At 46.6% G+C, this 26,401-nt stretch overlaps 1 protein-coding gene across 14 annotated transcripts in view; it reads right to left on the bottom strand.

Annotated features, from left to right (window-relative positions):
- Window positions 1–13,045, bottom strand: part of RALGPS1 (Ral GEF with PH domain and SH3 binding motif 1) — a 286,272-nt gene extending 273,227 nt beyond the window's left edge. For 3 of the 14 annotated variants that reach the window (XM_058524067.1, XM_058524072.1, XM_058524081.1), the window contains exon 1: window positions 12,910–12,938. The gene's annotated coding sequence lies outside the window, so the exon portion shown is untranslated. Of the gene's footprint in view, window positions 1–12,390; window positions 12,416–12,909 lie in introns of those variants that run through there. The other 11 variants (XM_058524079.1, XM_058524080.1, XM_058524077.1 and 8 more) reach the window with 7 other exon arrangements.
- Window positions 13,046–26,401: the final 13,356 nt, after the last annotated feature.

Below are 26,401 nucleotides of genomic sequence, written 5' to 3'. Positions count from 1 at the left end.
GAGAGAGAAACTTCTATCGTACTTGCCTTTGTTATTTTGAGTTTTCTGTCACTTGTACCCCAACCTACAGAAATGGTTCCCTCATAAGGATAGTGATGATAAGGGATAAATGAGAATACGTATCACAATAGATATCCATTTTTATATTCCCCCTATAAAGGGTCTAGCACCATTTTTACACATAACTGAAAACTCAAACATTTGTTGAAATGAATACAAATCTGGAAGAATGAAGGCAATTTCATTGCCTTACAAAAAGATCTTAATTTTTTTACCAATTTATTTTTTCAGATGAATATCACTATTTTATCAAGTTTTATAGAATATCTCATTGGAATTGCATTAAATATTTACCAACATTTGGAGACATAGTATTGTCACCATTACTATGTGTGGACTTCCCCGGAAAGAGCCAGAAATTTGACTGATTGCTTGAATGACTGATTGATTTTCACCGTATCCACTCAGAACACATTTAATAAGAGGCTATTCTGTAATAAGCCTCGTCATAAAAATGAGACTTTGGAGTTAACAAACAAACATTAGGTAAATAATCTCTAATGCCACCTCCCCCAACGCCCACCAAAATACTCAGGGGGATAGAAGAGGTGAAGAAAGTCTACATCATCACTGAAGACTAAGGCTAACGTGCTACTTTGCCCTTATCACCCACTATTATTGATCCAGAATCCTCTTGCCTCTCTTCTTCACAGCCAACGAAACTCTTTCCATCAAGGTACCTGGGCCTGGTGCTTTTTTGTTTTCTCTCATGTAATGTTCCCTGTGATTCTCCATTGTCATACTTATCTTCTTGGTATTCTAATCTTTTCACCAGTGGACCCGGTCTTCCCTCCCATATGGTGAGGTTCACAGAGCTGAACCTGTTACAGTTGAAGTTCTTCTTTATTTCATACATTTGCTGTATTGGTGGGGTTTAGTCCACTGGAGATACCTGCAGAGGTACCCAGAGGATGATGGTATCATCACCATCATTATTACCATCATTTATTGAACCATTACTTTGTGACAGATACAGACACCTTACCCACTGTAATATACCACTGAGTCCTTACCAACAGTCCTTATCATACCCATTTAAAGTGAGAAAACTGAGGCCCAAAGAGGTTTGACAACTTATCCAAGGACAAACAGTCAGTAGAGCATCCTCACCGGCGATGGTAGGAGTCCTCAGGCAAAGGCAGGATCTGAACCCAGCTCAGTCTGATGAATCATTTCTTTATGTTCCATCCACAAGAGCTGAACAGTATCTTATGTTCTGTACTGGTATACATACTCCCATCTATCCATCTGTTCCCTTCTCTTTGCCTAAGCTTTGGGGTTTCTCAACAAACATTAATCCCTTTTCTTTTTCCTTTCCTGAGAGGCAAATGGCTTCAATACCTGGGTGGTCAGCCATGGTATCAAAGACAACTACTTCCCTCAAGTTATCCTTGATCCTTTCTCACTACTCCTCAGCTGTGGCTTTCAGCACCAGGGTCAGTGGCAACCAGGTCTGTGCCTCCGTCCTACACTGGGAGGTCTTTGGGTTCAGGGTAATATTTACAAGACACATGTTGGATCATAGATCAGTTTCCTACCAGCTCTCTCATGTTAAAGACTCTTCACTGGGCTCTATAAGCTGATCTCAGTCAGGCACTTAGCCCTACCAGGAGGATGGACTTCCACTTTTGCCGATTTAGGACCATCCCTCCACCAGCAGTCTGGATAGATCTCATGTACTGTAACTCTGAGACCCCACCTATAAGTTCTGGAAATTCTACAGCAGGCTTTTCCCTGCTACCCAAGCTCAGGATATATAGGGGATGCACTCCCAAGTCACAGGGCTCCGACACCACATTAGTCCAGTCTGAATGGTTTTATCATCTTCCCAGAACTTCCTCCAACAGTTCTGATAGCTGCCTTTCCTAGGATCTAGACACACACCCTTCCCACTAAGGTTGCAGACCCATCCTGAACTCTAAACAGGACCCCACCTTTCCTCCTTTGGGAGCCAGAGATTTCAGTCCAAAGGACCAGCAACAGAAGGCAGGAGTGGATTGCTTGAGAAGGCAGCTGAGTGAGGCTGAGGGGTTTAAAGACTGGTTATGCAAAGAAGCTCCCTCAGAGTCTTTTGCACATAGAAGCAAAGGTAACTAAAATGACCTCTCTCATGTAAGACTGGCTCTGATTAGTGAAAATAAGAGTGCAAATGAGGGGCATCAGAGCACTCAGCTTCAGAGGGCAGGGGCAGGGGCCCTGCAGGGAGAGAGCTGGAGTGGATGCCCCCACCACCACCAGTTTCCACACCATCGTCTTCCTCGGTGGCTCTTTCCTCACTGACCACTCCTCTTGCTCCTTCTGACTCTTCCGCTGTGTCCCACCCTCATGCTGGTGCTCCCCAGCAGTCCAGCCAGGATCCTTTGCTCACTACACATAACCTTCCTGAATAATCCAACACCTTGCCTACCACTTCAGGGGCCAGCTATACAAGGATGACCCCAAGTCTCTCTCCCTAGACCACTGGAGCATCAGAACCATCTGTGAAAACTCTCCAACATACAAATGACCAGCTCTCACCTGCAAACACCACAGAGGATTCTGATGCTCCAAAGAGTAAGAACCACTGCTCCGGCCCAGACCCCTCTCTGAGCTCCAGACTAGCAGGCCAGCTGCCAAATGCTGTCCCACAGACACCCCAAACTCAAAACAGCCAAACCCGAATTCACTACTCGCTCCTCCCAACTCAACACTCCTTTCATGTTCCTTACCTCTGTGACTGGCCCAGCACCTCACATCACTAAAGTGCGAAACCCTGACACTGCCCTCCCTCCCATCCACTAAATCTGCAAGGAGAGAGGCCTCTACCTCAGGTTCTCTCGAATCTGCCTTCTCCCCTCCATGCCCATGGCCAGATTCAGGTGCAACAGCCCCCTCACTCAACCAAACGCCAGTCTCCTCCCACACCATCCATCATCCACCAGGATTATAACTGATGGTGTTTCTCTCCTCCTATGACTCTGGAACGATTCGCCACTGACCACAGATTAACATCCGAACTCCTAAGGACTTCCTGCAAGTCCTTCTGAGTCCTGACCCTAAACCACCTTTCTAACCTCATCTCCTCCCTCCCTTCACCACGAGCTGCCTCACACTCCAGCAACACCACACAGCTCACCATTCCTGAGGCACAGCATGCTCTCTCCTGCTTCTGCACCTCTGTACAGTCTGTTTCCTCTGCCTATGCTCCTCGTCACCTGGGAAACTGAACATCCACCTTTAAGATCCTGTGAGTTTGATTCGGTCCCATGAGCTTCCATTTCCACTACTGACCACCCCTGACACAGCATCATCGTCATTTATTTACTCCTGTCTGTGGGGTCTGTAGGCTCCTGAGGGCAAGGACTGCAGTGTCAAGCCCAGTTACTCGCTCAGGAAATGTTTCCTTCATGGACGAAAATCGCTAATGGGATAAGGTGCTCTTCTATCCCCTCGAGAAGCAAAGGAAGCAACGAATCTTTAAAGCAATAAAAATAAGGCCAACTGCTATCTCAGAAACCATGGCAGGTAATGCTTCAGTAATAGATGCTTTTGGTGATAGATGGGAGTTCTGAAAAAGACGAGTCAGTAACTATGGAATCTGTCAGGAATTTCCAGCACAGGTCAAGAAAACAATACCGTGACCACCAGGGAGTGAACACTACAGTGCCTCCCTCACGCTCAGTGCTCCAGCCACCCAGCCTGCTGTTACTTCTTGAATTGACCATGCCCTTACCCCAACTGGGACCACGACACATGCAGTTGCCACCTCTCTGACTGGCTAATTCCAACCCATCTTTCCTCTGGGAAGCTGACCCTCCTAGCTAGGTAAAACCATCCTGTTTATGGTCTCTAAGCACCTTATACTCCTCTTTTGTAGCCATCATCAGTGCTGTAATTAATATTTTGTATACTTGTTATTGTTTTTGTATTTATTTTTATACTTATGTAGCTTTGCTACTAGATTGTAAGCTAAAAGACAGTAACGACCAGACTTGTCTTTTTCCTCTACTGTGGCCCCACACTCAGCACAGTGCTAGCACTCAGCAGGCCCTGAACAAGAACTGGATGGATGGACAGACAGACGGACAGATGGACTGGCAGGCAGGTAGGTCTCGAAGGCAGAGAAGAACAAGGAATAGGCTGTCTTTGGTTATTGGTACCACACTTTAATATTATCCAGCTCTCTTTCTCTGACTCAACCCTTGCAAAGCAATCTCAGATCTTAAAACCGGGGCTTTCCTCCTGAAGAAAAGACGTGCACACACCAGGGATATTCCTGTTTACTTGGAAAGCAGGTGTCAGAGCAAACTGACAACACTTGGCATTCTGGCTTCATATCCAGTGATCTTTCTATAATACTGTGCTGCTCTCTCTGTTCCACAAGTATACTGGCTATACTGACAAAACTAGATTCCAAGAATCTCTCAACTCTTAAGCCCCTAAGACCATGATGAAGCCCCCGAAGATCAATACATATACTGCACCAGACCACAAGAGGCACTGTCTTTTCCCAACCAGCTATCATCACTGGATACCGGAGCCGTGCACTAAGCCAGGTCTTAGTTCCTCTTCCCATGTAGTTACATTGTAGATTCAACAGAGGACCATTAAGCAGGTATTCATCGGAGATAAATGCTTCTTCATGGACATGGTCTATGAGCAACGTTACATGACCCGCAGGCAGTTGTTGAGAAACCACAATACGCAAATAGGTGTGCTAAAGTCCATGGGTTTTGCTGGGTGGGAAATCATACCTGAGTATGAAACTCTGGCAAAGCCCCCACCCTCATCTGGAAAGTGGGAAGAGTGGACTCAGCGATCTCTAACCTTCAGGGCGCACTGACACCACATCTGATGAGTGCAAAGGCCACAGCAGTGCTCACTGCAAAAGTCCCCTGTAGCAAATACACCCAGAGATAAATTAGAGAAATAAGCTAACTGAAGCAATAGGCATCTTTTGAAAACAGCAAAAGAATGCTACACATCAATCAGCAAGTAATCTCTACTCTTATCAAAAAGCTTCCCAAAAAGAACAAATTCTAATCTTAGTTACCAATCAATCAGCACCTGCATCACTAATTACTATACGTTAGTCATTTACGAGAAAGATTAGGGTTTCCTGGTGCCTATAATGAAAACAGACCTTAAAACCACCACTCCAAATTAAACTCAACTCCTCAAATTCAATTATCAGGAAATTAAACAAAACCAAGAGGAACTACTACTAGTAACTTTTTTCAATGAATCCATTTCCTTACCTCCCCTGTGACTCCTTCAGTGTGTGTGAGAAACCACACCTTGAGGCAGCCTGGGGTGTGAAAAGACACTTGAGGAGCCCTCAGCTTCTCCCACACCTATGTCTTGGGCAATTTGTTTAACCTCTCTGAGCTTCCATTTTCTTCTCTGCACCTCAAAGCCTGCCCCACCCACCCAGCAGAAGCAATATGAGGCATGTCAAGGCGTGTCAAAAGCAGGTGTCAAGAGACTTTGTAAAGCGTTGCAATATTTTATAATGAAGGGACCTCAGATCCAACAACCGTCTCATTTTATAGATTCAAATAGGTCACTGGGCACTCACCATTTACTTCATTTGTTCATTCAACAAACATTTATGGAGCACCTACAATACGCCAGATGCTATGCCAGGCACTGAGGACCCAGTGGTGAGCAGAGCAGCCGCAGTGCATGATCTGATGAGACCACATTCACTGCATGGGGAGACAGACATAACCGACAATTACCCGTACACTGAAGAGTATACCCATTACACCCCACAGGCCATGCTAACCATTCAGTCTTTTTTCTAAGAAAAATTAGAAGCCACTGAAGGGTTTTCAGCAAAGGGAAAGACATACTCAGATAATTCCAGCTGGCTTGTACTAGCCCTGGAGTAGGCCCTGAATACGGCAGGAAGAACAAATGCTGACTCTTACTCTGCAAAGTCTGGTAGGAAAGTCACAAGGAAGTCATCCTTGGTCACACTGTTTCACGTGCTACAGCAGGGTGCCGTGGGAGCCCAGAGGAGGAATAATCTATAAATGCTAGTGCATTGAAAGTGTTGGGGATACGGTGCCTAGGGGGAAAAAACAAAACCAAACACAGCTACAGAGAGGACACAAAATAAAAAATATCTTAAAATAGTGAAAGTCACTAATTCCACATAAAGTTTATTGCCACAAAAAGAGACACAGTAAATTCTCCTGAATTTATTCACCTGTTTCCCATAAATATTGAATTACTCAGAAATGTATCAAAAGCACAGATTTCCCTTGACCTAGTCATCAAGCTTACACAAGAGTGGGTGAGAATTATTGCATCCAATAAACACGAATTTAATTACATTCATTACTCTTTCGTTCATCTCAAATAAGATGATTTTCAAAGAAACTTTTGACTTTTGAGGCCAAATACTTAAATTTTTTTCTGATTACTCAAGTAACTGTCTTAACCTTAAAATAAAACCTTATAATAAAAATATATAATTCTAAAGAGGGAAAGTATAATGTTGCATTAGTTCATTATTTACATGGAATCACAGAACAAAGAAATGGAAAGACCTTGGGAAAACAGCCTTCAGTTCCTAGATAGGCCTGAGACAGGGCCCACCCCCAGGGTGACTCCCCCCTGCCCCCCATCAGTACCCACTGCCTTCCTGGGAGCTGAGGCTTGCATCTGCAGTCTCAACGCAGGCTGAGTTCTGCCTGCCACCTGTGTGCTCCTACTAGCCACCACCACCAAGTACATCTGAGTTTTAACAGATTCCATGTGTAATAACTCACATAACTTGCATAGGCAATAAATTAACAGTCCCCAGAAAGCATCCTCAAAGCCCCCTAACAAGGGTTAAAAGAGGACATTATTCTAGCTCACACTTACTGGGTGCTTACGATGTGCGAGCGCTATGCTGCCCCATTCTGCATCATCTCCTTGAAGCCTTGTGAGAACCACACGGAGGTAAGTACTACCACACTTCCTGTATCGATGAGGAACGGTCGTGGAGAGGAGTGGTCAGCTGCCCAAAGCTACAGGGCTTGTGAGTGGTGGAGTCAGGACACAAACCTGCATTGGCGAGACTCCAGAGGCTGTGCTTTAAGCCCCGCTCTATCCACCTCTCTGATGCTCAGGAGATGAATCTCCTGCAAAGAACACAATGGATTTGAAAGCTCTGCAGATAAATCGTGGAAAGACTTGCTGCTCTGGGTCTTCATGGTCTCTGCTCTCGGTAAGTACAGGTGAGACAAGCCTGACTCGTGCCTCCCCTTGGGGAAAAGTTGTGGAATTGATGCGTGAAGGCAATCAGACAAAGAGAAGGCACTCACGATGGTAGTGGGCTGGAAACCACTCTTGAGAAGAGTTTGTGCAAAAAAGAAGAGAGGAAATGTTGTAGACAAACCCACAGCACTGGGGTCAACAGGGACCTTGAGGAGCATCCCAAGGACTCCTCAAGCACTTTGTGACTTCAGAGCTGGTTTCTTAGACACCTCGGCCATCACCTTCACCACTTGACTAGCACTATAACCACTACAGAGGACCGAGAGAAACAGCCAGTTGTTTCTTGGTGCTCCCACAGCACCAAGGATAATTAAGATGACAGTGAGCACTCAGTAAGCGCCAGCTTCCTGTCAGGCTCTATGCTAAACATTCCACTGCATTATTTCACTGCATCTTCAACAAGAGTCCCAAGCTAGGTAACACTGCTATCCTCATTTTAGAAATCAGTAAACAGACTCAGAGCAGGGAAGACACTTGCCCAAGGTCACAGAGGTTGTGTGTGGAAGAACCAGGATTTGAACCCAGATCTGCCTGGCTCCAGAGGTTGATTCTGCTTGGCCACGTCACTTGAGGTCCTCTGTCACAGCCAATCACCTTCTGGTCACCTGTTTGTGTGTGACTCCGCCCACAACCACCAGCTCCCCAAAGGCAAGATGGAGCTCCTTCATCTCCATATGCCCAGCATCCAGCAAAGGATTTAGCCCAAAGCGGGAGCCCAGCAAGGCTGGGGAATGAATGCCCACATGAAGGAAGTGAAGCCTCCTCTTTTTAAGAAAGTGACCCCAGAAATGCCCCAGGATGCTCCTCAGAGAAGCCAACCCAACCAACTCTGCCCCCTGGTCAAATCTACAGAGCACCTATTCAGCTCCCTCAGGCCTGCTCCACCACAACCCCACCCCGAGGGAAGGAGGAACAGCCACCTTCTGAGCAAGCATGAGCAGTTCATTTTTAGACTTGTCCTTTTTTCTCTTCCCCATTTTCTCCTGGAGCATCTAGAGCAAATATTTCTTTCCTCTCCCATCCCTAAGACTTTGTAGGGCAAGTAACACCAGCCATACCCAGAGCCTACAGCTAGCATATGGCACAGCACATGCCTGTCTCAGAGTCAGCACTCAAATACTTGGGGAAGGAAGGAATAGAGTCCAGAGTCTAGGTTTCACCAGACATCTGATGATTTATCGATAAGAGTTTGCCAACATTTGGTAACATGAGTTGTCTGGGCAGAAGTCCATCAAAATGTTCGCCAGGAGCCTATGCTGAAGACTTTCCCTGTGCAGGGAGCAGACACAGGCATAAAGTAACGCATGCAATAACGAGGTGCATGTTCCGATCAAGGTGTGCACACAATGAAAGTCAAGCAAGCACGAATGGGAGTGGTCACTTGTGCCTAGAAGACTTGAGTAGGTTTCACAAAGGAGGGGAAATCTGAGCTGGGAAATCATTGCCAAATCACCTAGGGAAAAGTCATTGTTTCCTGCCTCCATGACCACCACAGGCTCACCTCCCCACCACCACACTGTTCTGTAATCAGTGACTCGGGGGCCTGTCTGCCTGCACAGTATGTGAGCATCTCAAGGACCAGGACTTTGGGCATTCTCCAGGGCTCTCAACTGCCCAGTAAATACCTGCTGACGAAGAATAAGAGTCTCCTTTAGATTATTAACATAGCAGCTACCCCTTCTGGAGCATCTACTATGACCTGCTACTGCTGTTAAGTGCTTCACCTGCAGGATCTCATTTCCTCTACACAAAACCTATCATCATCCGCTTTACAGATAAGGAAACTGAAACGCAGAAAGATTAGGTAAATTGCCCCAAGTCATACAGCCAGTAAGTGACGGAGCTGGACTTTGAATCATGGGCTGAATAGAAAATCAGTTTTCAATTATTAGCGATCAAATCCTTTTCCTTTCTCTTTCTGTCATCTGCCTTGCATCCAGATATATGGATTGCCCTTTAGTCTGCTGTTCACTGGGATCAAAGCCATTTCTTTCCTAGAGGAGAACAAGGGATGTCTCTTGTTATTCTTCTAAACAATGACTGCTAACCATTACTAAGTAAACATCAGAGGGGTGGGGAGAAGTGGAGATGCAAAATTGTGCTTAAAATATCAGTCAAAAACATTTATTAAGGAGGAACTGTATGTACCAATTGGAACAGTTTCCAAAATAGCTCAACTGAATAAATGAAGAAGCAAGAGCATGTATAGAATGCTATTCTTTGTGAAAGAGAAAGAATATATAATAACCAATAAAATGGTACTAGTGGTTGCCTCTATGGAGGAGGACTGGGAACTGGCATCTTGAGGGAAGAAAGATACTTACTTTACAACTTGTTCCCCTTTGAACTACTTGCCTTTAAAAAAAAAAATGCATCTGTGATTTTTTTACTTCTTAAAAAAAACAAGATAAAGCACCATTTAAAGAAACCACTTATTGCCAGGCCTTTCCCAAATACTCACACACATATGATTGCAATCATGAAAAATTATGTATGTTTATGAACAAAAACTGGATGAACTTATTCTGTGGTGAAATAGGACTGTGAAACAACTTTTGTCTTTCATGTTGAGGTTCACTAATTTCACTAATGTTGTTGCAATATTTTTTCTGCAGTAAATAAAATACATTTGGAAGGTATAGATACAACATACATATAAGCAGCAGGGACAATTTGCCACACCTTCTTCTTAAAGTCCCTCATCTGTCCCTTCAATAAGGATTTAACGAGGACCTACTATGTGCCAGGCAAAGTGCTAGGCAAGTGTTTTTTAAAAAAAGAACTAAACCACAGGTCATTAGCTTCCTCCCTCCTGCCTTTCAGGAAAATACAATGGCATGCTAATTAGAATGCCAGAACTAGGGCCACTCTCGACGTTCACCCAGTCTAACACCATCCTCATTTAGCTAAGAAAACGGAGGACTGGAGAGGGGAAGGGATTTGATCAAGGTTACATAAGAAGTGAAGGCCTCAGCATTACTAGTCCTGCTCACCTTACATGCTACATGCTGTTCCGTTGTGCTCAAAGATGGGCTGGCAGGGAGGGGCAGAGACGGACCCTAACACTGAGTGCCTAATACATCAGGTGCCTGCACATATCTTGTCTCATTTATTCTTCATAACAACCTCTTGAGGTGGGCATGGTTATCCTTGTTTTACAAATAAGGAAACCAAAGCTTTGAGAAGCTAAGAAACTGGTGCATGAGGCTTCAAAAGCAGATCTGTCTGACTTCCAAGCTAGAGCTTTTACCCTTCATACTGAAGACGAAAATCAATTTAAAAAGGTGGACTGGGGCCATATCACAGAGAGCCTTGGATGCAGTATTTTCCATTAATGAAGTTTCTCTCTCAACCCCGGATGCTGTCACTCCAACAATAACAACCAAAAAGCAGATCCCCTCATTATTCAACACATGTTCTAGCTCTTGTGTACCACCAAGTTTGGGCCTTCCTTTTCACCCACAGAGCATGACGGTTATCCAAAGGGCAGCAAACTGAGAGCCATTTACACGGTTTCTGCCAGGACAGAATGGGACAACTCACGCATGCTGCTTCTAGACCCTCTGAGGACCTGCCACACATGCACAGGCCCCAGTAAGGACCCATCCCTGAGATGCCATCCCCACGACGCCACTGGGTCACCACCACACCAACTAAGTGCTAGTGAGAGAGGCCAACACCATGGTGGTCGGTCCCCAAAAGACCCGTAGCTTCTAAACTAAAGAAAAATACAGGCCAGTACAGGCGAAGCCTCCTCCTGCCTTCTTTTCTGTTCATGCAACACAAGTAGGAGGAATCACAGTACAGATTAGTCAAACTGCTAGTAAGCGGAGGCACTGCACAATGAAAGGTCACACGCATGGGTATAAGACACTCTTCTGAACAGGAGGGAGTCCCATCAACTCACTTTCTTCTCTTTGCCCCTGTAGGAACCTAATGAAGTTCTGGCATTCTCTTTTTGGTGGCTTCCTTTTTTTTTTTTTAATGTGAGGAAGATCAGCCCTGAGCTAACATCCATGCCAATCCTCCTCTTTTTGCTGAGGAAGACCGGCCCTGAGCTAACATCTATTGGTGGCTTCCTTCTTATATGTGGTAAAATCAGGGTTCGTACTTGGATGGGGAGGAGGAATTCCATAAGGCCCAAGCCTAAGCCAAATGCTCCAGTTCAGAGTCCTCACTGGGGTTGGGGTCTAAAGGTCAGCAAACAATGAATGTTCCTCTGCTTTCTATCTGCCATCCCTGCCTGCCAAAGGTTCCCTCAGAGGCCTTGCAGGAAGGAGCACTCACCATACAAGACAGGAATGAGTATTTAGGGACTCCCCACCACAAACCTCATCCCAAACTTGAACAAGAAAATGGCCTACTGATTAGAAATCCCCCCCTCTTTAGACCTCCAGTCCCCAAATCCAACCTGCCCATGGGCACACAAGAGAAAGACTCATAACTTTATCCAATGGTGTGCTCAGTAAGCACTGTTCCATCCTATCCTCACAAGGCCCCTGGGAGGCACAGAGGGAGGTACCATGATGCTCATTTTGCAAAGGAGGGAACAAGACTCAAAGAGGTAAAGACTCTCCCAGGTAACACACAGACAAAAGCTTCTGAATCCTCATTCCTGTTCTTCCCCCTCACCATGCTGCCATTTCAGTCTTTCGGAGACGACCACCGTTAAGGTTTGCAGCAGCAGCATCTGGTATCAAGAGCCAGCAAGCCAGGACTGTTCATGCTTCGCAGTACTCTTCAAACACACACATTTCTCAACAGCTGATCATCCAACGAAAGCCAACCGTCCCCCGATCTAGGCAGGCCCCCTGCAATCGCACCAGGAAAAGCCCCAGAAACGTGAAAAACGGTGCGCCCCACTTAAGGCCCGCCGTGGCAGGAGAGCCGCCAGCCTAGGGACCGGGGCAGCTGAGACCTAAGTCCGACTCAGGAGAGGCACAGGCAGGCCTGGCCGGCCCTTCCGGCCCAGCGGCAACCTTCGAAGTCTCCAGAATCCTCAGAAAGCCCAAAGCTCCTGCTCCCACCCAGGCCCCCCTGAACACCGGAGAGGGCGTCCCTTCTCCGGTGACCACTCACCCTCTGCCCGCTCCTCACCCGGGGCCCCGCTTCCGGACCTGCAACCACTCGGGGCCCCGCCCACCGCCCCGTAGGCCTCCCTGGCCCCGCCCCTTGTACCTGTGGTTCCCTCAGGCCGAGCCTCTCCACCCCCTTCGGCGTCACCTCGCAGCCCCCTCCCACAGGCAAACCTGTGGTCCCACCTGACCCCGCCCTCCGCACATGCAGACACTCGGCCCCTCCCAACTGCCTCCTCCAGCCCCGTCGCCCGCACCTGCGGCCTTTGCGCACCTCCACCCCCACCCCCGCTGTCCTTCAACCAACCCCCCGCCGGACCCGCGCACCTTCGGCCCGGCCCCCGCCCCTGAAACCCGCCCGACACAACCCCCGCCCCCCGGCCCCGCCTCCCGTCCCGAGGCCCCTCCCCGGCTCAGCGCCCCTCCCCGGCCCGGCGCCCCTCCGGGTCCCGCCCCCCGCACCTGCAGCTCCCTCCGGCCCAGCCCTCAGCGCCCGCCCCGCCCCGCGGGCCACGCCTCTCACCGCCCGCTCTCGCCGCCGCCGCCGCAGTCCCGGCCGGTCACCTTGACGCGGGCCGCAGTGGCTGCCGCCGCCTCCTCATGGCCCTGGGAGAGGCCCAGGCGGCAGCGGCGCCTTCGCTTGGAGGCCGGGGCCGGGCCGAGCCGGGCCGGGCGCAGCTGGAGCGCGGGCCGACGCGAGAGCGGAGCCGATGCCCAGCCGCAGTAGGAGCCGTCCGCTCCTGGGCCTGAGCGGCGGGCCGTCCAGCCAATCGGCGCGCGGCGCCAGACCAGCTCCCCCAACCAGCTCATCGCAGAGGCGGAGACACGCAAATAGACCGGCTGGGCGCGCCAGTGCGCAGCCGCTGCAGCTCCGGTTCTCCCTGGGCTCGGCCTCAGCTCCAGCCCGCAGACGCGCTCTCAGCCTGCAAAGATGCTCCGCTGCCGGTGCACCCCCATCAGCGCCCCGCCACGCCCATCCCCTTCCTAGAAATAGCAGTGCATCTCATTCCCCATACATCCTTCCAGGTCTCATACAGTTTTCCCTTGAAATCCCTAGCTAGGATTTATCGTTTTCAACAAAAAATGTTTTTGTGAGAGACATCACGTTAATGCCCGTTCTTTACAATTCAGAGGTAGGCACAGAACGCAGAACGTGAGAGCCAGAAGAAACCTCGGAGAGCCTCGAGTCCAACCCATTTATTTTACAGCTGGGCAAAATTAGGCCCCACGAGATGAAGGGACTTGCGGAAGACCACGCAAGTGCCAAGCTGGAAATGAGCTTGTCTCTTGCCTCTGCTCCCAGATGCTTGACTCTGTGCCAGGCACCATGAGGTGAGCAGAGAGGTTAAGTCAGTTAATTAAAGTCTCTGAGATAGTAAGTTGCAAAGACAGTCAAAGCCAGGTCTGTGAAGCCCTGGAAGTCCAGAACCACAGAAGGGAGGGGGCTCTATGGCCCGCCTTCCTCTGAATGATTCTCGGACACATAAGTAGAATGTCATTTTGACAGTTTTCGAATTCATTTTGCAGTAACATCAGAGTATGTAAAGATTTGGTTACTGTGCTTCCCAAAGCTTATGGAAGAAAAAAAAGAGAGAGAAACAGACAAAAAGAAAGAAAAGAAATAGAGTCAGTGGAAACTAAGCCATTTCTAAGTCTTCAGGGATCTCTGAGTGAAGTTGTTGCCATTTTGCTTTAAGAAAAGGATAACCGTCAAAGAGGATACTTACCTATTTTTCCTTTTTTTTTTTTTTTGGGAGGAAGATCAGCCCTGAGCTAACATCTGCCAATCCTCCTCTTTTTGTTGAGAAAGACTGGCCCTGGGCTAACATCCATGCCCATCTTCCTCCACTTTACATGGGACTCCGCCACAGCATGGCCTGACAAGCCGTGCGTCGGTGCGCGCCCAGGATTCGAAGCAGCAAACCCGGAGCTGCTGCAGCTGAGCGCACGCACTTAACCGCTTGCACCACTGGGCCGGCCCCCTTACCTATTTTCCTTAGAGAACAAGAGGCAGTGTAAGGCAATGCTTCCTCTCAGAGCCTCTGGATTCAGAAATGCACAGGGTGAGGGTTCAGTGCAAAAGCTGGGGAGACAGACTGCCTCAGTCCAAACTCTGGTTCTGCCACCAGCAAGCTGTGTGCAGGTGAGCAAGTTACTTAACATCCCTATGCCTCAGTTTCTTTATTGAAAAAGGAGTATGCTGAGAATAGCACCCTCTTCAGAAAGGCTGTTGGGAGGAGTAAATGAGATAATACATGGAAGAGGGCCTGGCACTTAACAGGAACTCAACAAACATTAGCTACTATTTTTTCTACCCTGTGTGACTTAGGGCAAGCACGAAGGAGTTTAGCATAGTGCTTGCAATATATGCTTGCTAAATGGCATCTATTATTTTTATTATGCTCGTACATAGTTTCCTTCAATAAACATAGATTCTTTTGTAATATATCAAAAAATCATTGTAAACCCAGTTTTAAAATGAGTAAAGGATCTGAATAGACAGTTCTTCAAAGAAGATGTACAAATGGCCAACAAACGTGAAAAGACGCTCAGTTTCATTAGTCATCAGGGAAATGCAAATCAAAACCACAATGCAATACCACTTCACACTCACTGGAATGGCTATAACAAATAAGATGGACCATAACAAGAGTTGGTGAGGAGGTGAAGAAATTGGAACCCTCATACACTGCTGCTGGGAAGGTAAAATGGTGCAGCCACTTTGGAAGGTGCAGTCTGGCAGTACCTTAAAAGGTTAAACATGGAGTTACCATATGACCCAGCAATTCCACTCCTAGGTACACACCCAAGAGAGTGAAAACATGTGTCCATACAAACTCTTGTACACAAATGTTCACAGCAGCATTTTTTATAATATCCAAAAAGTGGAAATAACCCAAATGTCCATCAGCTGATGAACGAATAAATAAAATGTGTATATCTATACCATGGAATATAAAAAGAAACAAAGTACTGATACATGCTACAACACAGATGAACCTTGAAAACATGCTAAGTGAAAGAAGCCAGATCACATATGATTCCATTTCTATGAAATGTCCAGAATAGGCAAATTGATAGAGACAGAGAGTAGATTAGTGGTTGTCTAGGACTAGGGGGATGGGAGAATTGAGGTGACAGCTAAGATGTGGAGTTTCTTTCTGAGATGATGAAAATACTCTTAATTGTGATAATTGTACAACTCTGTGAATATACTAAAAGCCATTGAATTGTACACCTTTAATGAGTGAATTATATAGTATGTGAATTATATCTCAATAAAGCTGTTTAAGAACAGTTATCATAAAGTCTGACCACTCATGTCACTCCCATGCTCAGACATTGTGACATTATGTGGAAAGGATCTCAGGTGTATCTACTAGGGTTCAGATCACCCACTGCGAATGTGTGATGTGCTGGTGGAGTGGGCCAGCTCTCAGCATCTCATGTGTTTGAGTCACTCTCAATGAGGGCAAGGAACTTCTGAACCACAGGAGAAAAGGAGGGTTGGAGAAGTCACCAAGGGGGATCCCCCAGGCCAGGTGCCTCTGCATAGACTTGTACTTCGCGAAGAGCCAAACTTTGAGACAGTTCAAGGAGCTGTTTGCTTTAGAGATGCTGATAAACAAGGAAGCTGTGGTATACAAACTCTAGGATGGCCCCCATAATCCCCACCTCCTGATGTCCATGGCCTTGTGCAATCCCCTTCCCTCAGTACGGACAGGACCTGAACTGCTTCTAACCAGTAGAAGAAGGCAAAGATTTTAGAATGTATGTGATTATGTTACATAAGATTGTAACCCATCTTGCTAGGAGAGTCTCTTTTGCTGGCTTTGAAGAAGAAGCTGCCCTGTTGTGAGCTGCCCTATGGAGAAGATCACTCAGCAAGGTGCCTCTGGTCAACCACCAGCAAGAAACTGGGGCGCTCAGTCCAGCAGCCTGCAAGGAACTGAATGATGCCAGTGATCACGTGAGGTCTAAAGTGGATCCTTCCCCTGTCAAACCTCACATGAGACTGCAGCCCCACCAATACTTTGATTACAGCCTTGTGAAACAGAAGGCCCAGCTAAGCTGTGCTAGGCTCCTGACCCACAGAAACGTTGAGATAATAAATGCGTGTTGTTTTAAGCTGCTAAGTTTGTGATAAAATTCTTATGCAGCAATAGATAACTAATACAGAGGCACAACCCACCATGCCCTGGTGCCTGAGAGGCAGCTTCTGTGCAGAGGCCACCAAGCACCCAGATGTAATAAGGCTTCTGGAATGCAGTGCTCCTCCACATCGTGTGGGGCATCAGGAGACACTGGAGAGGGTATAGAAAAGAACATCATCATCAGGGGTACAGATAGCAGTAGCAAAGGGGCGGTACCGCCAAGGGGAAGCAGCCCTCAACATGGGTAGCAGGGGGAGGCTGGAAGAACAGGAGTTAAGAATGAAGTTTTCAGTTTGGTTAGTTCTAGGAAATAATGCTGGCTTTTCTCCTTCCCAGCTGTGTGGCCTTGGACAAGTGGCCAAACCTCTCTAAGCCCCAATTTTTTCATTTATTAGAAGATAATGGTCAGAGTACCTACCTTGTAGGGTTCTCCTAGGGAAAAGTGAGTTAATCCTCTGCTGGCCATGAGAATGTGCCTTGCAGACCTCCAACTATTGGGATCTCATTTGACCAAGGGCTCAGCTACTGCACTCTGACACCCAACAAAGCATTTGCACTGAGGCAATGCTGCACATAGGCTGCACCCAATTATAGACCATGGCAGGGATTCTAAGGCAGGCATGTCCCTAGGTGACAAGGGGACTCCTCTGAAATCATCTTTGGCTCAAGGACCGTCCAACAGCCTTGCTGAACCTCCCTGAGACTGCATGGTAGTGTAGGGGATCAGAAATGGCCACCCCGGGCCGGCCCCATGGCTTAGCGGTTAAGTGCGTGCGCTCCACTGCTGGCGGCCCGGGTTCGGATCCCGGGCGTGCACCGACACACTGCTTCTCCAGCCATGCTGAGGCCGCATCCCACATACAGCAACTAGGAGGATGTGCAACTATGACATACAACTATCTACTGGGGCTTTGGGGGGAAAAAAAGGAGGAGGATTGGCAATAGATGTTAGCTCAGAGCTGATCTTCCTCAGCAAAAAGAGAAGGATTAGCATGGATGTTAGCTCAGGGCTGATCTTCCTCACAAAAAAAAAAAAAAATGGCCACCCCAAAATGCATCTCTTTGCCTTGATTATTTTTAAGAATAAAAGACTCAGAAAGAAATTTTGACCTTCCCCTTACTGCCTAAAAGAATTTAAGATAGAAGGCCTGTTCCAGGAAGGAGCTAATACCATAAGATAACATTGTCTACAGATGGCCCAGCAAACACTTGTTTAACAAACATTTGCATTTCCATCTCCATGTAAATTGCCTTCCTCCCCGTTGAAGTCCCAAACCACTACCCCCAACATCTTCCTTTGTCTTTAGCTGAAGATGGTATTTAAGGTGGCAGCTTCAGCCACTCTGGTGAGTTTCTCATCTATCCTGGGTTTCTCCCATGTATACATGTTATAAAGCTTTGTTTGATTTTCTCCTGTTATTCTGTCTCATGTCAATTTAATTCTTAGACCAACTGGAAGGAAGGACCTAGAGGGTAGAGGAATTGCCTTCCTCCCCTACAGTGGTATAGGATGCTTCCATATACTTCCTTCCCTCCCTTTCACTCAGGATGAGAGTTGCATCACAGTCTGATGGCTCTCTTGACCTTCCTCAGCTCTCTGCCCATTTCCCCTAATAAAGTCCTTGCATGTTTAATCCTGTATTGGCGCCTGCTTCTCAGTAAACCCAGACTGGGACAAGAAGTACCAGGAGTGGTCGGGGAAAATAGGTGGTAAGATGCGGATTTAGGACTGGCTCACCCACTGCCCAGCAGGCAAAGAGGATGCCCTCCTGGTAGAACATGGATAGTCTCTGGAACAAGGCAGCAGCTCAAATGCTAAAGATTTCACTGGTGACAACCTGGGAAAATATCCCCATGGAGAAGAATACTGTGGTAGGTGCTATGATGCTTGCTAGCGTCTAAAGAATATGGGGATGCCTACGAAGACAGAGGAAGTTGGTTGACTGGTTATAACTAAGTTGTATTGCAGAAGGATAATGAGAGACTGAGGGCTATTAAGGAACAGCTAAAGGCTAAATGTGAGAGTCAGAGAGCTCCAGAGGTAGCTTACAGAGAGGTCCTCGTCACCTGTGGTAGTAGAAGGACAGACACACTGAGTGGCAGGCTGAAGATCTAATTGTTAAAGTCTAGAGCTTCAGAGATATTTGAATGCTCAACCAAGGCAATTCTGTTGGGTGAAGGTCAGGGCCCTGGTGGGGAAAACCTAGGATCCTAAAACATGGGATGGGGACATCTGGATGGATGTTCCTGAGGATGCTGACTTTGCAATATCCACCCCAGGCCCCTAAAAACTGGAGCCACCACTGTGCTGGCAGGTGCTACAGAAGCCCTTCCCCACAGACAATAGGTGCCCCCACCTTTGGTGCTGCCCCCACCTCCTCTCCAGGTTGCCAGGCTAGTAACCAAGGTTAAATCCCAGCATAACCTGGCTAGGAAAAAATAGACTATATACCTGTGAGAGCTCGATCAAGGAAGTTAGAATGTAAGACTGGATAAGCAAGAATTCATTGACTTGGGGACACTTTTTTTTTTTTTTTTTTTTGGCTGAGGAAGATTCGCCCTGAGTTAACATCTGTGCCAATCTTCCTCTATTTTGCATGTGGGCTGCCACCACAACACGGCCACCGATGAGTGATGTAGGTCCACGCCTGGGAACCAAACCCAGGCCACCGAAGCGGAGCGTGCTCAACTTAACCACTAGGCCATGAGGCTGGCCCCATTGGGGACACTTTCTCAGGACATGGGATTTAACACCCTAGCAAGGACTCTAGCTACTGGAGTGGCTCTTAGAAGCCTGGAAAAAACAATGGCCAATTCTCAGTGAAGCAGAAATACCTGAGTTGCTCTGGAAAATGGTAGAGGAAGGGAACATGCTGAAATGGACATACAGTCGATCCTCATTATTCATGGTTTCCATACTTGTGAATTAGCCTATCACTAAAATTTATTTGTAATCCAAAAATCAATACTCGCAGCACTTTGGAGGTCATTTGCAGACAGACAAAAAATTTGAGTCACCCAATGTGTACATTCCCAGCAGAGGTCAAACAAGGTGACGCTCTGCCTTCCTGTTCAGCTCTCATACTGTAAACAAGTGTCCTTTTCGCAGCCTATTTAGTGCCCATGTTTTTTGCATTTTTGTGCTTTTTGTTGGGGATTTCACTGTTTAAAATGAGCCCCAGGAATAGTATTGAAGTAAAACCGGGACATGTAGTTCTCAGCATCCAGCTCCTGTGACACATGGGAGAGGGGGGCCGGGGGCATGGTGCTAAGTTACTGGCAGACAATCCAGTATACTACGTTAAACCAGTATACTACGTTAAACCAGTATACTATGTTAAACCATTTAATGCTTAAAAAATAATTGTAATAGTTGCCCTTAGGTTTAAAATATACGTCTTTAATTAATCAGAGTCTATCTTCAAATAATGTTATATCACTTCACATGTAGTGTAAGGACCATATTTCCCTAAGGAAACATGTAATGATGGAAGGAAGCAGCTCCTGTTCCTAGGGCTGAAGGGGCAAAGGAAACAAAAGGTTCTGATCACCAATTCCAATGTGTGTGCGGGGGGGTGGTTTTTCCCACACAAACAAGCAATTCTCTGACTCCAGGTGAGTGTCCTACAATTCAACTTAATTCTGACACTATACCTGGAAATGGCATCAGATTCCACAGGTCACGGGCTCAGTCCCACAAGACTGCCCTCCACTTCGGATGCCAATCACAAGTCCAGGTCATTACCTGTGCTTCTGACCGACTCGCTATAAACCAGAGGTTCCCTGACTCCCTCCTTGCGTTCAATTAATTTACTAGAACAGCTCACAGAACTCAGGAAACCAGTTTACTTGCTAGATTACCAGTTTATTACAAAAGATATTAAAGGATACAAATCAACAACCAGATGAAGAGAAACACAGGGCAAGATCCCAAACAAAGGAGCTTCTGTCCTCATGGAGTTTGGGGCGCTGCACAGTGGCACATGGAAGTGATCTGGTTCACCACGCTGGAAGCTCTCTGAACCCCCTCCCTCTGGGTTTCTGTGGCGGCTTCGTTACATAAGGGGTATGATTGGTTAAATCATTGGCCATTGGTGATTCATTCAACGTCCAGCCCTCTCCCCTCCCCAGAAGTCAGGGGGTGGGACTGAAAGTTCCAACCTTCTACTCATGGTTAGTCCCCTGGCAACCAGCCCTGGGATCTTTAGGGTATTTCCAAAAGTCATCTCATTAACGTAAATTCAGTTGTGGTGAAATAGGCTTGTTATGAATAACAAGACGCCCATTTCACCTTTATGGCTCTGAAGCTTTTCCAGGAACTGAGGACAAGAGACCAAATACTAAAACAAAAGATGTTCCCATTGCTCTTATCGCTCAGGAAATTCCAAGGGTTTTGGGAGTTGTGAGCCAGAACTGTGGATGAAGACCAAATATATATGAGAAATATATTTTGGGCACTTGAATGACCAAATATATATTTCTTATAAATCACAATATCACAGAAAGATTCTAGGTTATCAGAACCTAAAAGTTCAGAAAAGAAGCCGAATGAAACTGATCCAGAGAATCATAAGAAAATGATTTGGTTATTGTTTTAAGGAACTAAGTTTTGGGATGGTTTGTTACATAGCAATAGATAACCAATACAAGTATCTTCACACTCTGTGAGCATCCACATGTCTTTTCCCAAAGCCCTCTTGTGACCATCTTACAGTCTTTCTTTCCAAATCCCTGACCATCTAGCCAAACTATTAGGCATTGCTCATGAATCCATGTATATCCGCACTTCTGGTCATCTCTCAGTACACACAAAATAGACAACCAAATGCTTTGCCCACTGGGAGGATGTCTCTTTGTACCATCTTTTAGAGACACTCTTGAATGCGGCTGTGATTTTTCAGCATAGGTATAGACTGAGGCTCTAAGTTTGGGTTGAGGTAGAGGAGGCAGTACAGCAGGGTTATGGGTATTTGAGGCACCTATTCATACAACTTACTTGTACCTTCTGGACATACTTAAATCCAATCTCTTACATACTATTTCTACTTGATGATGGATTGCTGCTGCCCATCCCCATCTTTATGGCTTGATGGATCAGATAATATTCAGTTCATCATGGGCAGCTCAGCCACACGGCAACTCAATGTTCCAGTATTAAGAAATGGAGATAGGGGCCGGCCCCGTGCTGTAACGCTTAAGTGCGCGTGCTCCGCTGCTGGCGGCCCGGGGTTCAGATCCCAGGTGTGCACCAATGCACCGCTTGTCAAGGCATGCTGTAGCCGCATCCTATATAAAGTGGAGAAAGATGGGCACAGATGTTAGCCCAGGGCCACTCTTCCTCAGCAAAAAGAGGACGATTGGCATGGATGTTAGCTCAGGGCTGATCTTCCTCACAAAAAAAAAAAAAGAAAGAAAGAAATGGAGATAAAATTTTTTTAATGGAGATAATAAATAATAGTACCTACCTCACAGAATTGTTCTGAGGACTCAAGGAAATAATGCATAAATAGTGCTCAATATATTGTCTGGCACCTAGTAAATGTTTAATAAATGGCAGCCATCATTGATTGGTACTACCAGAAGTAGTAATAGATTTCCATGTAGGTCTGCTGAAAATTAATGTGTGCTAAACATGTCACATTTTAGCATACCACTTATATCTCATTGAAATTTAATATGGTAGCATCTAATTCTGTCAGTCTTTACACTTAGTGACTGTTAGATCAGTGGTAGATTCAGACCCACTTTCCCTGTGTTCCAAAGTCAGGTTTCTAAGTAGATAAGGCTGAGGGCTGGCCCCAGACCCTGGTGAAGTCCCCAAGGCAATCAACCTTGGGAGCCAATTGACTGACCTTCCCTTGATGCGAACCTCACACTCTGCAGCAATATTCTCTACGAAAAAGCCTTTTCAACTTTGCCATTTCTATAGTAGACACTCTCTAAGTAGTCATTGAATTGAGTTCTACTGCCTCCCCATGGCCACAAGGTAAAACCCAAATTTCTTAGCTTGAAATAAAATATACCTCAACATTTGGCTCCAACCATCCTATCCACCTTCATCTCCTAATTGCTGGCATTTATAAAGCATTTCCTGTGTGTCATCTCATTAAATACATGATCTTATTCAATAAATATAGATATCTATGGTATTAAATATAGAGACCATTGTGCATATATTTTTATGTGACATAATATCATATGTTATACATACATGCGTATACTTCCACCTAAGTAGTCTTACACAACATATCTTCTTTTGTATGTTGCTTTTCCACACTCAACAATATGTCACGGGTATTTCTCCAGGCCATAAGGACTTATTTACACATTTATATCATCATTTTAAATTATTGCCTACTATAGCATTGTAGGAATGTATCTGATTTACTGATGGACATTATGGTGGCCTCTAACTTTTCAATATTATAATCAACACTGGGATGAATAAATTTATACATCTTTAGTTACTTGTTAGATTATCTTCTTAGGTTAAATTCTTAAAAGTAGTACTGCTGTATCGAGGGGAATGCTCATTTAAAATTTTGAAACACGGTACCAATCTACCTTCCAGAGATCTTAACAGCGACTTATATTTCCAACATCAGGGTATGAATGTCCCGTTTTCCCCCACACTCATCAATGCTGGGTATTGCCAACTGAACAGGTAGAAAAATGGTCTCTCATGCTTTGATTGCTTTCTCTGCAGGTATAATATCTTTACCATGCACTTATTGGCCTGAGTATTTCTTCTAGGGATTGCTTCTTTACGTCCTTTCCCCTCTTAAAATTGGACTATTCATCTTTTTCTTATTAATTTTAAAACCTCTTGTTCTACATATTGCAACCGTTTTTTTCCTAAACTTGTAGTAGTTTTTTTGTTTTGTGGTTCTGCCCTTACTAAACATATTTTACATTGTATGTAGTAAAATCAATTTTTTCCCTTAGGATTTCTTCTCTTTGGTCTTATGCTTAAATCTTCCCCACTGTAGAAGCAACTAAGTCATCACTTCCTTTTTTTTTTTTTTTTTTAACTAGTTCTTTCATGGTTTCATTTTTCTACACTTAATTCACCTGAATTTTGTTTCATGGTCTTACCCACTCTTTACTTAGCTGGGCCTCCTCCCTCAGACTGAGTCTCTCCTGGTCCCTCCTCCCTCTAGCAGGATATAGGTTCTCAAGGGACCTCAAAACTAGTCCCAGGCAATTTTAGCCCTAAGGCTGAGGTCTCCATTTACAGGATGTGTCCACTGGCTCCAGCCAGTGAATGCAATTTATACCAACGCAGGACTAGAAGCATTTCAATCTTTTCCACATTGCACCAGAGCCAGCAGAGACTCACGACAATGCAATCCTTTCTGGAGACAGCAGGAGGGAGTGGGGTTCTGGAATCACTGTCAGGCCACCTGGGTTCTGCCATCCACAACCTGCGAGAGTGGCCATCTTAGTGCCCAGCACAAATTCCAGGTGCAGAATACCCTGTCCCTGGGTCCCCTGCCCTCTGAGAGTTCTCAGGGTTACCAGCCCCTGTCGCCGGCCCTCTGGGGGAGTCAATGTGGCTGAAAGCCTCAGCTATCCACACAGCCCCTAGGAAGGACACTATCCGACTCTTTCCATCCAGGCTTAGACTATTATATCCAGATCACACCTGACACTTTATAAAGGGAAACTCTTGCACAGATAAAACTGTAGGCAGAGAGGGGCTGGATTTACCTTCAGAGTGGAAGTCTCCAGTACTCCCAGGGCCTGCAGCTGGTCATCCTCCGTCTGCAGTTGGATGTGGGGCCTTTCAACAGAGCCTTGTGCCAGGAGGTCCCTGGAGGCCTGTTCTGGGGAAAGGGGGAGCATGCAGTAGAGGGAAAGAAGGGAACTAGCAGTTATTGAACACCCAAAGATGAGCATTCCCATCTCGCCACCAACCTGGCCAGGGTCCAGCAGGCAAGAAGTGTGAGTGAGGTCAGAGCACGGGGAGGCCGTTGTGTTGAAAGGGCAAACAGGAAGTGGTACGAAGCCAGCAACTGGCCCCAGTGCCTTCCCTCTGCAAAGAGGACACACGCAAGAAAGGAATCCCCTTGCCTGGCTGAGTTAGCACGAACACCTGTGAGGGTGAGAAAGCCAGAGCACCCCTGGAGAGCGGGAGGAGAAATCAGCGCTACAGGGAGAGGAAGCTCCCCAAGGGGATGGGTGTGAGGCCTCAGAGGAAATTCAGATTCAAGAGTCCATTCGCAGAACGCAGCTCCCCCAAATTAAAGGTGGCTTTCGACCCTCACGTTAATATTTGGAGAAGTAAGGGGAGAGAGTGAAGGAGCTGAAGGGTAAAAAAATAACAAAAAGAAACCAAAAACAACTGAAAACAGCTCCAGGAACCCAGATGTGTGATGAACAGAACGTCTGGCAGAGACAGGCTAGTTAACAGTCACATAAAAGTCATTTGTCTGCCAAAGAAGTGTTCTTCCAAGTTATAGATTCCATCACCTCAGTTCCAACAAAATTTTGTTAGAAACATGTCTCATAATAATATTAGTTAAAGCCCTGAAGTGGAGAGAGGTGGGCAGACAGAAAGGGGAAGTATGTCCCCGGGGCCTAGGCTCTAGAGAAAATAGCGCGGAGTCACCTTTAGCTTAGAGAAGCCCAAAAAGAGGGCGAGAGGGAGACAGGAATATCATTGAACATTGAAAGCACTCTGTGGTCCTGTGGTGTAGAACAGAGCCCAGGGTCCAACTCCAGGGAGGCAGAGTTTGGGCTCAGAATAAGGAAGGACTTTCTATCATGGAAAGCTCTCGAAGATGCTGAGTCCCTGGGGAGGCGGCCAGTTCCCACATGCATGTAGAAACTGGAGATTACTTACACAGACTACTGTAGGAGTCCCAGCAATGGGAGGTGGGGAGTACATAGCCTGCAAGGTCCCATCCCACTCTTAGGAGAGTTCAAGGGTCTTTCCCTTCTACCTCAAGCACTCTGGAGAAGGGAGAGGAATTCAAAAGGTCTTATCCTCTTATTTGCATATTTTAAAGAAGACACACACACACGCACGCACACACGTGCACACGGCACCTGAAGGTGGTACAAGCAAACTTGCAGGATCCATTCTAGCTCAGAGGCTTGGGCCACACACAGCCACTAGCGGGGCCCAGGGGAGTCCAGGGAAGGACAACAAGGGCAAATCTTGTGTTGGGACACAAAGAAGAATGCCCAAGGGACGACCAGAGTGCCAAAGCCGAGGCCAAAAGGGATGAGGAAATGTTTTGAGTGCCGGGACCTCACTACCTCCACGCAAAGCTTGAGGTGGGCTTGTCTACACAGGTGAGGGGCGGCGGGACCACCGGCAACACCTAGCTAGCCACCCCAAAGAGGAATGTTGCTGTCCCCCAGAGGCCCAGCCAGGCTGATTAGATCCAAGCTCCATTAGGACAGAGGTAGGAACAAAAGCAGCCCTGGTAAGCAACCTCTTTCATAGATGAGGGGCGGGGGACCTATTTGCTCTCTCCGAGGTGGAGAGGAAAGGGAGGCAGCTCTGTCCCCGTAGACTCAGGCAGGTTGCCCTGTGGGTGACTGCATTCTAATCCACTGTTGATATACTTGTATATATCTCCCCCTCCCTTTAGAGTAATAGTACATTCCTGCCCGATGAAAGCTAGATCAGCAAGCTCTATTGTGCACCTTTCACCAAGCACTGCACAGCCATCGCCCAGCGAGAGCTCCACAGCACTCCTCCAAGTCGACGCGTTCTGCAATGTTTCCTTCCAGCTGGCCTCTTTCTGCCATTTATTTTGTTCTGAAAAGTTTTGAGCATTATTGGCTGACAAAAGCTATGCAAGCTAGGGCTGGCTGTGAGAAACAAAAGAAAAACATCACGTGAGATGC

Source organism: Diceros bicornis, chromosome 28 (assembly GCF_020826845.1).
Source record: "Diceros bicornis minor isolate mBicDic1 chromosome 28, mDicBic1.mat.cur, whole genome shotgun sequence".
In the NCBI taxonomy this organism is placed as follows: Eukaryota; Metazoa; Chordata; class Mammalia; order Perissodactyla; family Rhinocerotidae; genus Diceros; species Diceros bicornis.
The sequence above is the reverse complement of the archived record's forward strand: the minus strand, read 5'-3'. Positions and strand labels throughout refer to the sequence as shown.